Source organism: Mus musculus, chromosome 15 (genome assembly GCF_000001635.26).
Source record: "Mus musculus strain C57BL/6J chromosome 15, GRCm38.p6 C57BL/6J".
In the NCBI taxonomy this organism is placed as follows: Eukaryota; Metazoa; Chordata; class Mammalia; order Rodentia; family Muridae; genus Mus; species Mus musculus.
The window spans coordinates 26,506,083-26,518,583 of NC_000081.6; positions in this window are offsets into that span (position 1 = coordinate 26,506,083).

A 12,501-nucleotide genomic window follows, 5' to 3' on the forward strand; every position below is an offset into this window, starting at 1 on the left:
CCCACAACACACCCTTTTGTCTACACTTCTTTATTTGCAATGTTCATTGCAATGAGTCATTAGTCTGTTTGGGGGCCTCTGGCTTCTGTTACACTATCTTTACTGGATCTTCACAGGGACTTCTCTTGGATATCCTGTTATTGGCCTATGTCATAGAGATCCCACAACTTTGAATATGCAGAACTGGTCCCTTCATACTTTCCAGCCATTCATAGATGGGATAATTATTGGGTTGGGCCAACTCAAAGCCTTGAATCTGGGCATGTGTGGTAGTTGAGTTGGTCAGTCTGTCAGCTTTTCAGCACCTACACCTCCAGAACAAACTCTCCAGCACTCCCCCAGCTAGCTCACCCAATGCCGCAGCCCACAAGGGGCAGGGCTGCCTCTCTTGATCTCATGATCCCCAGGGGCAGCTCCTCCACCTGCCACAGGTGGCTAGGGTAAAGGGGGTCTACATGGCAAATGAGGGCCAGGGCCAGTTCTCCTCATTTCATGCCCTCAGTGCCAGATCACCCCTGCCACTGCCACTAGAGCTATTTCTACTGTGGTATTTAGTAATGGTGCAGGGTCCACTCTCCCAAGTGGTGCAGCCATCTATGGGCAGAGTCAGCTCTGAAAAGTCCTTGAACATCAACATTGTCGTCAGGTGGCAGTCCAGACCAGGGATGTCTGCATGGTCTTTGTTGGTGATATGAGCTATGAACATCAACACAGACCCTTGCTGCTGCATGGCCACAGACCAAATGTGGCCCTCAATGGCAGCACAGACCAGGACTTCTCCATAGCCTCAGGTGACAGGGCAGGCTACTCACTTCAGGTTATTCCCCTCTACCCTCACATCTTTCCAGTTCCACCTTTCTTCATAGTACTCAAGACATCCTGCTTCTCTTTCTCTCCCATCTCTCCACACTTGCTTATCATCATGGCTTCTGTGGGCATGGCACATAGTGGTCAGGCCTCTGGGAATCTTCCACCAGCCAGGCATGCAGGGGCAGGTGGGCAGGACTCTGAGGCAAACTTTCTTGAATGTGAAATTTAGAAAATAAAGGGCCTAAAGCTATGTTGTATTAAAAATGAATTGTATAGTGCTTTTATATTCATTTCCTTTCTCTATAGACATTCCAAGAAATGAACATTACAATCTAATCTTCGCAAATGAAAAGTTGCTAAGTCTGGGTTTTAGGAAATGAATGGCAAAGTCAGGTTTTGAATCTATGTCTGTCAGAACTAAGGAGAAAGTTTTATAAACCATTTCACAAATGAGCCTTTGCTTGAAGCTTGATGGTTGTAGCACAGTCTTGTATATTCATGTCAATGATGTTCTCTTACAAATTTATAGGAAAACTGCAATCTTCAATTACTCCGTTGCTAAAAATTGGTATCAAACAAACAAACAAACAAACAACTCTTAGCACAAACATAAACGTCTAGATCAGTAATGACACTGCATGTCCAACAGTGGAAAGACCCGACCATTTGCTGTTTGATTGCTATAGACAACTTAAGCTAGATACATACGATGACAAAAACATGCATATGATATAAACTCTTGAGTGTAGATATGTCATAGACTATCATGAAATATGACAGTTTGATCAAGAAAGAGCAGACAAAGCTTGGTAACTCTGGAAGTAGAGATTCATAGAATTCGCAACACTTTTCTTCCCATAGACACAATTACATTCTATGTTCTGCTTTTGGAAATTTCCATATTTGAAAGTTCAGGCGTTCTGAATTTCAGCCCATTCATATCTGTATGAGAGGTTACACAGTCACACTGATGACCAGGAACGCAGCAGAAAAAAAACAGAAGTATCATCAATTGCCTGACAACAGAGAGCCTCCTCAAGTGGATAGTTTACATTTATTTTTCAGATGTCATTTTAAAATAACACATAATAGTGCATTTTGCCCATCATCTTTAACATTATCATTTCCTTGTGGTAAGATCACTTAAATTATCTTTTCAACCAACTTTGAAATATATAAACCATTATCATTGACAGTAGTCACCCTGCTATGAACCAGGACACCATAATTTATGTTTTATATCCAAGTGTCTCAATTATTCAACCTGGCTCTAGTCTATTGCTGTCCTGACTTTCACAGCCCCTGCTAACCTTTATTCCACTATGCACTTCTATGAACTCAACATTTGTAGATGCTATTGTGGGCTCATGAAGTATTTATCTTTTTGTGCCTAGCTAATGTCACTTAAAATAGGTTGCTTGCTTGTAGATTTTGTAAATTTGCTAATCCACAGTATGATTTCAATTCTTTGAATAACATTTAGTTCTATGATGTTAGCATCAGCACTTAAATGACTATATCTTTTTCTTTCCTAGACTAGAGACACTGACACATAAGCAGAGACAACAAAACTGTATTGTCTACAATAAGGGAGGCCAAACATAGTAATGTGCCCTGCAGACAGAAGAGGATATCAACAGATAATATATCAAGACAGGAAGCAGTAGTTCTTTGCCTTCTGTAGGAAAGTGCAGACATGATATGCCACTGAGAATACCTTTCTCCAGAACAGCATAGTGCAACTTGAAAAGTTCATGTGTTATTGATGGTGGTGGAGGATACAGAGAAAAACAGAAAGTGTATATTCACAGGTCGTGGGTCAGAGGAAAAGCATTATGCTATGGGCTGTGTTGATGTGGTCAGATAAAAGTCATTTCCCAGACATTTAACAAAAAATGATTTGCTATGTGCATTGGAAGTTAGGGGTTGGACACAAGCATAGGTTTTGAGGCTGCCATGGTTCCACAAGCTTGCTATATGTTTCCCCATTATGCTGTCCTTTTGAAGCTAGTCATGTGTCTTTGTAGCTTGGTTAACTATGATATGATAAGGTGACTCCCTTTCTAAAAAAAATATCTTTAATCTTTTTTTTTTTGTTTTACAGTCCAGTCATTATCCCTGTTCTGCCTTCCAACAGTTCCTCATCCCATTCCTCCTCCCCCACCACTGTCTCCAAGATGATATCCCCACCACCCCCATACACCTCCACACCCCGTCAGGCCTCCCTATTCTCTGGGGCCTCAAGTCTCTCAAGGGTTAGGTGCATCTTCTCTCACTGAGGCCAGACCAGGCCATGCTCTGCCATATATGTGTTTCGGGCCTTGTATCAGCTAGTGTATGCTGCCTGGTTGGTGGCTCAGTGTCTGAGAGATCTCAGGGAGTCAGGATTAGTTGAGACTGCTGGTCTTCCTAAGTGGTTGCCCTCCTCCACAGTTTCTTCCTTAATCAACGGGTTTTCACCTTTACCTTTACATCTAGGCTTCTATTATTAATTCACAATTCTGTAATTCAAATGTTTAACCTCCCAGCTGAGTCCTGACACATAGAGGGTGTGACAAGTGAAATATATATTTCATAGTTAATTCCTTTCTTGAGAAATATTCATCCAACACTATTTAGAGCTGGACCTGGTTGTGCCCATCTGTAGTCTCAGCCTCTAGGGGTAAGCATGGGAGGACTGTGAGGTTGGGCTTGCCTGGCATGTGTAATGAGAGCCTGACTTTAAATATTTAAAACTAAAAAAAAAAAAATCCTGTTAGGAAAAAACTTTTGAGTTGCGTTTGGTAAAATGAGAATTAAAACTTAAATTCCTACAAATTCATCTGGCAGAGAGAGTTCGGCATTCATTAATCACTTTATTTAGTACTTATTTTAAAGGCTCTGAAGATGAACCAGGTGACCTGTGTTTGGAAGACATAATTAGGCTGAACTAACCTTACCATATAACTCACTATTTTAAGCAGATCTGTCTCAGTCTGCAAGGGAAAATGGTAAGAAGCATGAAGATTGTGAAGTCATGCTAGAGAAACCAGGGTTCACCTAAACAAATTCTGGTTCTTGTCTGCCCCTCATGTGGAGCTTACAGCCATTACAGAGAATTAGAAGCTAATGTCATTAAAAAAAAAAAAAAAAAAGTGAACTAGCCAGGATAAGATCGGCTGAGAAGATTCAGCTGATAGATCTCAGATGACACATTAAAGAGCAGTTGGCCCATTCAACGTTGTGGAATACCAATCTCTTGCTCTCTCTCACCTTCTTTCCCTCCCCCTTTTCTTTGTCATTTCTGGCCCTTCCTTTTACCCTCTTTCTCAATTCTCTCCCTTTCTATCCATCCCCACCTCTTTCTCTGAACCTCCTTGTCATTGTTGTCATTGCCCTAGTTGTCATCATCCTTGCTGTCATCATCATGACCATCCATCATGACCACCATCACCACCTTCCTCTTCTTCCTCCTCCTAATCATCATCATCATCATTATCATCGTCATCATCATCTCTCTTTGTCTCTCTGTCTCTCTCTGTCGTCTCTCTCTCCTCCAGTCCATTGCCTTCCCTTTCTCACTCTGTGTCTGTATTCCATATGGTTTTTACACCAATGCTGACAGGGTAGGAGCTGGCTAGGGTCACTTACAAAGAGTGAGTGAGCAGGCACAATATCATTTTCTAGTGCCAAAAGACGTCTGTTTTGCAGGATGGACCTTATCCTTGAGAGCAACTCTTGGGCAGATGCAGAGGTGCTGAATTAGATATCATATGAATGAGCATTGCCTGCTGCTGCTGGTGTTGGGTTTGGTTTTTTTTTTTCTACCTGTTTCTGTTTGGTTTGAAACCAAAAATTTTATCATTATCATTGACCTACCCTTTCACTAGCTGACAGACATGTTATTTATTCTCAAATATGTCCTTTAACCTTGATTGTCCTGTGTAAGCTGGTTGTCATCATCTTAATACACCTTGCCTCAGGAAGTTGTTTTTCCAAAGTAAAATAAGAGTAAGACTATAAAACTTCAGACAGTCCCAAACACATAATATCCTTCACATAAAAATTACCTCATGTAACTGTTGCTATTATGAGTATGATTTTTATTATTATTGGGTCATAAAACTCCTCAATGAAACATGTGGACTATTCTTTCATCTACTTCTCAGTGCAAAGCACAGGCACATCATTGTTAAATTGCTTCCAAATTTTCTTCTTATATGGCCTTATAAATCTAAAACACGATTATTGTCAACATGTCTAAAACATTGCAGTAATGAAGACAATACCTGCTTCCCCATCTAATAACCACTACTAACCTGTTGATGCATATTTTCCATGTTTTACTGTGAGTTTTACATGGTTATGCTGACATTGTGTAACATGCTCTATATGCTTGATTTTTAAATTAGATTTTATTATGATCAAGTGCAAGTAAAATAAATAAAATTTGTGTTTTCATTGTAGAATATTGTAGAAAATGTAGAACTACTTATAAAATATATCTCTCAGCATTAAGAATATATAGCTCATAATAATTCATATGGTTTTGTAAAACCTATTTCCATGCTTTAAAAAATAGTTCAAAGGATACAATATCTAATAAATTAATCTTGAACAACAGAATAAATTTATGATCCTATATGAGAAATTACATTTTCATTGGATATTTAATTTTTTTACATTTTAATGCTACTATCTCCTTTCCTGGTTTCCTCTCCAAAAACCCTCTATCCTATCCCCCCTCCCTTGCTTCTATGAGGGTGCTCCCCTGCTCACCCACCCATTCCCTCCTCATTGCCCTACCATTCCCCTTCACTGGGGCATCCATCCTTCACAGGATCAAGGGCCTCTCCTCCCACTGATGCTAAATAAGGCCATCCTCTGCTACATATGCAGCTGGAGCTATGGGTCCCTCTCTGTGTACTCTTTGGTTGGTGGTTAAGTCACTGGAAGCTCTGGGCGGGGTGGGGGGTGGGGGGGGTGGGTCTGGTTAGTTGATATTCTTGTTCTTCCTATGGGGTTGCAAACCCCTTCAGCTCCTTCAGTCCTTCCCCTAACTCCTCTATTGAGGTCCCCATGCTCAGCACAATGGTTGGCTGCAAGCATTTGCATCTGTATTGGTCAGGCTCTGGCAGAGCCTCTCAGGAAACACCTATATCAGACTCCTGTCTGCAGGCACTTCTTGCCATCCAGCATAGTGTCTGGGTTTGGTGTCTGAATATGGGATGGATCTCCAGGTAGGGAAGTCTCTGGATGGCCTTTCCTTCAGTCTCTGCTCCACACTTTGTTCCCACATTTTCTTTAGGTAGGAACAATTCTGGGATAAAGATTTGGAGATGAGTGGGTGGCCTCAAAAAACTATAATTTACTGAGAGATAATATCAAATTCTGATAACAATTGTTAGTTTTTTCTAGTTAATAGACACTGTTATCTTCGTATTATATATTTTTTATTGGGTATTTATTTCATTTACATTTCCAATGCTATCCCAAAAGTCCTCCACACGCTCCCCCACCCACCCACTCCCACTTCTTGGCCCTGTCATTCCCCTGTACTGAGGCATATAAAGTTTGCACGACCAATGGGCCTCTCTTTCCACTGATGACCGACTAGGCCATTTTCTGATTCATATGCAGCTAGAGACACGAGCTCCAGGGGGGTACTGGTTAGTTCATATTGTTGTTCCACCTATAGGATTGCAGATCCCTTTAGCTCCTTGGGTACTTTCTCTAGCTCCTCCACTGGGGGCCCTGTGGTCCATCCAAGAGCATCCAATTCTGTGTTTGCTAGGCCCCAGCATAGTCTCACAAGAGACTGCTCTATCTGGGTCCTTTCAGCAAAATCTTGCTAGTGTATGCAATGGTGTCAGAGTTTGGAAGCTGATTATGGGATGGATCCCCGGATATGGCAGTCTCTAGATGGTCCATCCTTTCGTCACAGCTCCAAACTTTGTCTCTGTAACTCCTTCCATGGGTGTTTTGTTCCCAATTCTAAGAAGGGGCAAAGTGTCCACACTTTGGTCTTCGTTCTTCTTGAGTTTCATGCGTTTAGCAAATTGTATCTTATATCTTGGGTATCCTAATGCTCATATTATATTTTAAGAGATTCTATTGAAATTGTTATTCAAATAACTTGAAGTGCAATTAGCTATTACACTATGAATATATCTTTGCTTTTATAAATAAAAGAAACACATTTCTAGTACTTTGTTGAATCAATGTCTTACGTAACCAAGAGTAGACATACTTGGCATATTAGTTATATTTCTTTTTGATGTGACCAAATACCTAAGAATAAGCACCTTGAGGGAGGAAACATTTATTTTTGCTCATGGTTTGAGGTGAATCATCAATTATGGCAGAGAAGGCAAGACAATTAATAATGCAAGAATCAGTTGGTAACATTGTGTGTGATATAAGGAAGCAGAAAGTATGCATTGATATATCCTCTCCTCCATTTATATTTAGTTTAATATCTGTGCCTATGGGATACTACCATCAACACTCATTGTGGATTTTCCTTCTTAAGGTGAACCTCCATGGGAGCATACCCCAGAGATGAGTCCAGACATTGAAGAGCAATTATCCCAAGCCCACTTCTTGCCAGCTTGATACTTGGCAACTTCATTCTTGCCTTTGCCACCCAAACATATCACTTTTAAATCATAACATTTCACCAGAACCTGTAAGTTTTACATTAGTCTCATAATGTGAAATGATGAAATCAATTTCCCCAATTCTCCAAAGCTTGAAAAGTTCTACCACTGTTCAGAAGTCTACATTCAGAGCATTATTGAACCTCAGACAATCTCTTAAGGATCTCAGAAGGACATTTCCAATCTGGGAACACTGGATGAGGACATGCACATTATTTAAGTTCCTTGTTGCTGTGCTAAAATACATAACAAAACAACCTAGGTAAGGAAGGCTTTGATTTGGCTCCTAGCTTGAGGTTATAGTCTATTCTGATGGGGAAGACTTAGTGGCACCAGCATGCAGAAATTTGAATGGAAACAGAAAATTTGAATGCTGTGCACATCCTGTTTTGTCGTTTATATGGAGTCTGGGACCACAGCCCCTGTAATAATGCCATCCATAATCAGAGTGGGTATCCCAACCTCAGTTAACCTATTCTGGGACATCCTTCAGAGATATGACCAGAAGTTTGTTCCCTAGCGGATTCTAGAACCTTTTCACCGTCAAGTCAATTCAGAGCAATAGTGAAAGTCACCAGGGAAAATACCAAACCCTGCAGCTCCCCATGTGAAACCTGGATCCTATTAAGAACTGGTCTGGGCTCCAATCACCTTAAGTGGATTCATCCCTGTAGCTCTGAAACCTACAGAGCATAAAGTCTCATCCAAGAGTGAGTTCCACATTGTGCCAGTAGCTTTCCTTGGTGGATATGCCCTGGTCCTGGCATCTCTAAATTCTTAAGGTCTCCATCATAACTAAAGCTTCACCTCCATGCATTTAACATGACCTTTCAGTATAACCTTACAGGCTGTCTGGCTGTGCCTCACCTTGCATTCACTGAGTTACTTTCTAGCTTGCTGCAAGCCTCCACAACCCCATCACTCACGTTTCCATGCCTGTAAACAAGCACCTGAATGATGCTATCACATTCTCTGGACAGATGTATCCTGGTCTCCTAGAACAGCTACAATAAAATCTGTGTGTCTTGGTGACTAAACCTGAGACAATGCATCCCTAGACTGTTGTTTTAGGGCAGCAATCCTCAACCTATAAGTCGTAACCCCTTTGGATCTTGCATATCAGATATTTACATTATGTTCCATAACAGTAGCAGAATTATAGTTATGAAGTAGTAACCAGTTGCTTCTATCATTGGGGGTCACCACAGTATGGGGAGCTTTAGTAAGCATTAGGAAGGCATTGTTTTAGAGTTAGAATAAGTTTTAGAGTAAGCAAAGTCCTCACTCAGTTCAGTCACTCTCCTTTGAAAGAATCTGGTGCTTCAGGGAAATCCTTCCTACTGTCCCAATGCAAGGGAGGGGTTTATTCAAATTTGCTGGACTCTATAGCAACTGCAGCTGTTTCCTTCTTACCTACCTTATCTGCAACTTTGAACATTTCCACATTCCTTTCTTTGCCAAAGTGTACTTATTGAAGTCTCTCTGTCTGTCTGTCTCTGTCTTTCTCTCTCACACACACACACATTGACTTATAGCAATAACAACAAACAACAACAACAACATAACCAGGCTACTGTCTGAATGTCCTCTTATCCTGAGTTTCCTTCACTGAGCAACTTAGAATCGAAACTCAGCCAGGTTTTCAGGAAATGGGCCTGTCTGGCTGTCTATCTATCTACCTACCTATCTATCTTCTATCTAATATCTCTGTCTCTATCTATCTCTCTATCTATCTCTCTATCTATCATCTATCTAATATATATATATATATATATATATATATATATATATATATATGCATTTATCTATCATATTCTTGCGCTATTCTATGCTATATACTTCCCAGCTCTTCTTCATTCCAAATTGGTGTAATGCCATATTGGTGTAATGGGGCACTTTATTGACAGCATTATAGGCGAACTTTAACTTAGATGTAAAGTTTAACTCATCTCTGATCCAATTCATGCTAATCCAAGTGAAAGTACAATTTTCTGAGCAGGTGGGTTTTGCAGCCATATCCTTGAAGACTTGACCTTGTAAACTGCATATTTCTACCTTTGTGTGAAGCCAAGGTTCTCATGTACTTGGAGTTACAGAGGAGAAAATTATTCATAGTTGCCAAGGACAAATTTTACTCAACATATCCTAGAGGGTTATAAATTTTTCTTTATCTCTGAAACTCAAAGCTCTGGCAGAGAATGGGTGTATTCTGTCTTGCTTTTTGTCCCCCAGAATAGAGTAACCTTTTTAGATTTGTACCTCACATTTTAAAACTCAAGTTCGTCAGAGTTATAAACACAAAAGTATATGTTTCAAGCACAGCTTTGATTATTGCTTTTGTGAAGGAGTTCCTTCCAGGTTCCCTTCCTCAGCACTTCATAATTGCACTTGATCAAATTCTGTCATTTATTTCCCCCAGCAGAAAGTTGAGTTTTTTACTGATTATACTGCTAACCTCTTTGGATTGTTTACCTATTCCATTTATTTGCTATTCATGCCATTGTGCTCAGTGTTTTCTCTTCTGTCATCCCATCTAATTTGTATTCTCTATTAATTTCACATTCTCTACAACTATAATAGTGAATAATTTTTAAAGAAACTTTGCTGTTCCTTTGAGAGCTTAGGATGATGCTTAAAAGTATTTAATCACAACTTAAACACTTGTGCAGCATAATCAGGCTGTTGGTGAAGGCCTTAATGATTGCTTCTGTTTCTGCATGTGAAATTCCCAGGATTCCGATTTTATAAAATTTAAATATTTAATCTGAATGTTTTCCTACATGTTTTTATATTGACCTCATGTGTGTCTGGTGCAGATGAAGTTCTGAAGAGGGATTCAGTGAACCTTCCAATGTAGGAGTTAGGAACTGAACCCAAGTCCTCTGCAAGAGCAAAAAGTACTCTTAGTCACTTAGCCATCTCTCTAATTACTATTATTGGTTTTAGTTTTAATTTTTAAAACAAAGTCTCAACTGTGTAATTCTGGATAGGCTGGAATCCATTATTTAGAGCAGACTGGTCTCAAACTCTGCCTGTCTCTGCCTCCTAAATGCTGGAATTGGAGACAGGTTCCACTATGCCCAGTCTCAGCAATTCTCTTGCTCTTGGTTCTCTTAGGCTAAGATCACAGAAATCTCTAGAGAGTAGACCTGGGACACTGCTTCTTCTGGATCCCTTCTCAGGGCTTCTGGGCTTCCGGTTCAAGGTCATAGCTTCCTTGTGTCCCTCATCTACTCAGTTCTACCCAAACCTTAGAATCCACTCACAGTTCCCTTACCCTTCCCTACTTTGTTGACCATCTATGACTACCAACTTTCATTTCCTATACTCTACCTATGCTTATGCAAATAGAAATTTATTAATCCTTCTACAATGGCTATTGTGTCGAGGTGTCGATTCTTTTGGTCAAATATTAGTCTAGATGTACTATGGCTTGGAAGACATATTATGGATCTCATTACTATTAACAGTTTGTTGTCTTTACATAAGTCAGATGACCTTAAGTAATATGGCTTGGCTTTATCCAATCAATTGAATATATAAGGGGAAAACTTGAGGTTTCCCAAATGAAATAATTTTATTTTATTAGTCAATGTCTTAGTCAATCTCTGTTGCTCTCACTCTTCTACTGAACAGGACCTGGCTTTTATAAAACCTTTGATAGCTACAAATAAGGGGTCTTTACCAGGACACAGTATTACTCACTTAAACTTCTGGGGATTGCAATCTAGGGAGACACTGTACTTAACTCTTGGGAATTCTCAAACTCCTAGGAACTCTGAAAATACAAAGTAATGAAATGTAGTGAAGACAACTCTGGTGTGTTAAGAAGAGTGTTGACCTTTTCTCTGACCTGGATGAACAGAGTTCCAGGCTGGGAGCTCAGGTGAGTGAGATCACTTATGTAGCTAGAAGGAACTTCTCCACAACACAACGTTTTGTGTGGATCGGCCAGTGTTTTCCAGAGAGACAGAATCACCAGGTACCCTAGTTAAGGTTTCGATTGCTGTGATAAAATGTCATGACCAAAAGTACCTTGAGTAGAAAAGGGTTTATTTAATCTTACATACCCTGATCACAGCTCATCACTGAGGGTGGTGAGGACAAGAATTCAAAAAGGGTAGGAACTTGGAGGCAGGAGTTGATACAGAGGCCACAGGGGAGTGATGCTTACTGAATGGCTTTTTTTGTTGTTTTTGGTTTTTGTTTTGTTTTGTTTTGTTGTTGTCGTCGTCGTCGTCGTCGTTGTTGTTGTTGTTGTTGTTATTGTTTCTTCGAGACAGGGTTTCTCTGTATAGCCCTGGTTGTCCTGGAACTGACTCGGTAGACCAGGCTGGCCTCGAACTCAGAAATCCACCTGCCTCTGCCTCCCAAGTTCTGGGATTAAAGGCATGTGCCACCACCGCCCGGCCTGAATGGCTTTTTATGTCCTGATTTTCTATATACCATAGGACTACCTTTCCAGGGTGTCACCATCCCTGGTAAGATCCACCCTCCTATATCAATCACCAATTGAGAAAATTTACTACAGGATTTCCCATTGGCCAATCTGGTGGGAACATTTTCTCAATTCAGAGGTATTTTTGGTTTTTGTTTGCTTGTTTTGTTTTGCTTTGTTTTGGTGTAGTCATCATTATTTTTAGAAAAATAATTCTAGCTTGTGTCAAACTGACCAAAATCTAGTCAGGACAGTAAAATATACATAATGTAGAAGAGGTATTCATTATAAAACTTGCTTCCATCATATACAGGCCTTGAAATCCAGCAGATACTTCCTACAAGTGGGAGAATTAGAAAGATAGGTGATAGAATTTAGTCTGTACTTGAAGTCACAAGACCCAAGAAAACTAAGGGTAAAAATCCAAGTCTAATGTCAGGGGCCTGAGAACAATAAATGAACAATACTGGAACCTCAACACCCAAGAAACAACAACTCTTTGTCCATTGGCAGAGATGTCCCTACTGAACATGATGCCCACCCACAATGCCAAGTTCTCTTACCTTTGCTTACTCTTCCAACCATATACTAAAGTCTTTATATGGCACACCCAGA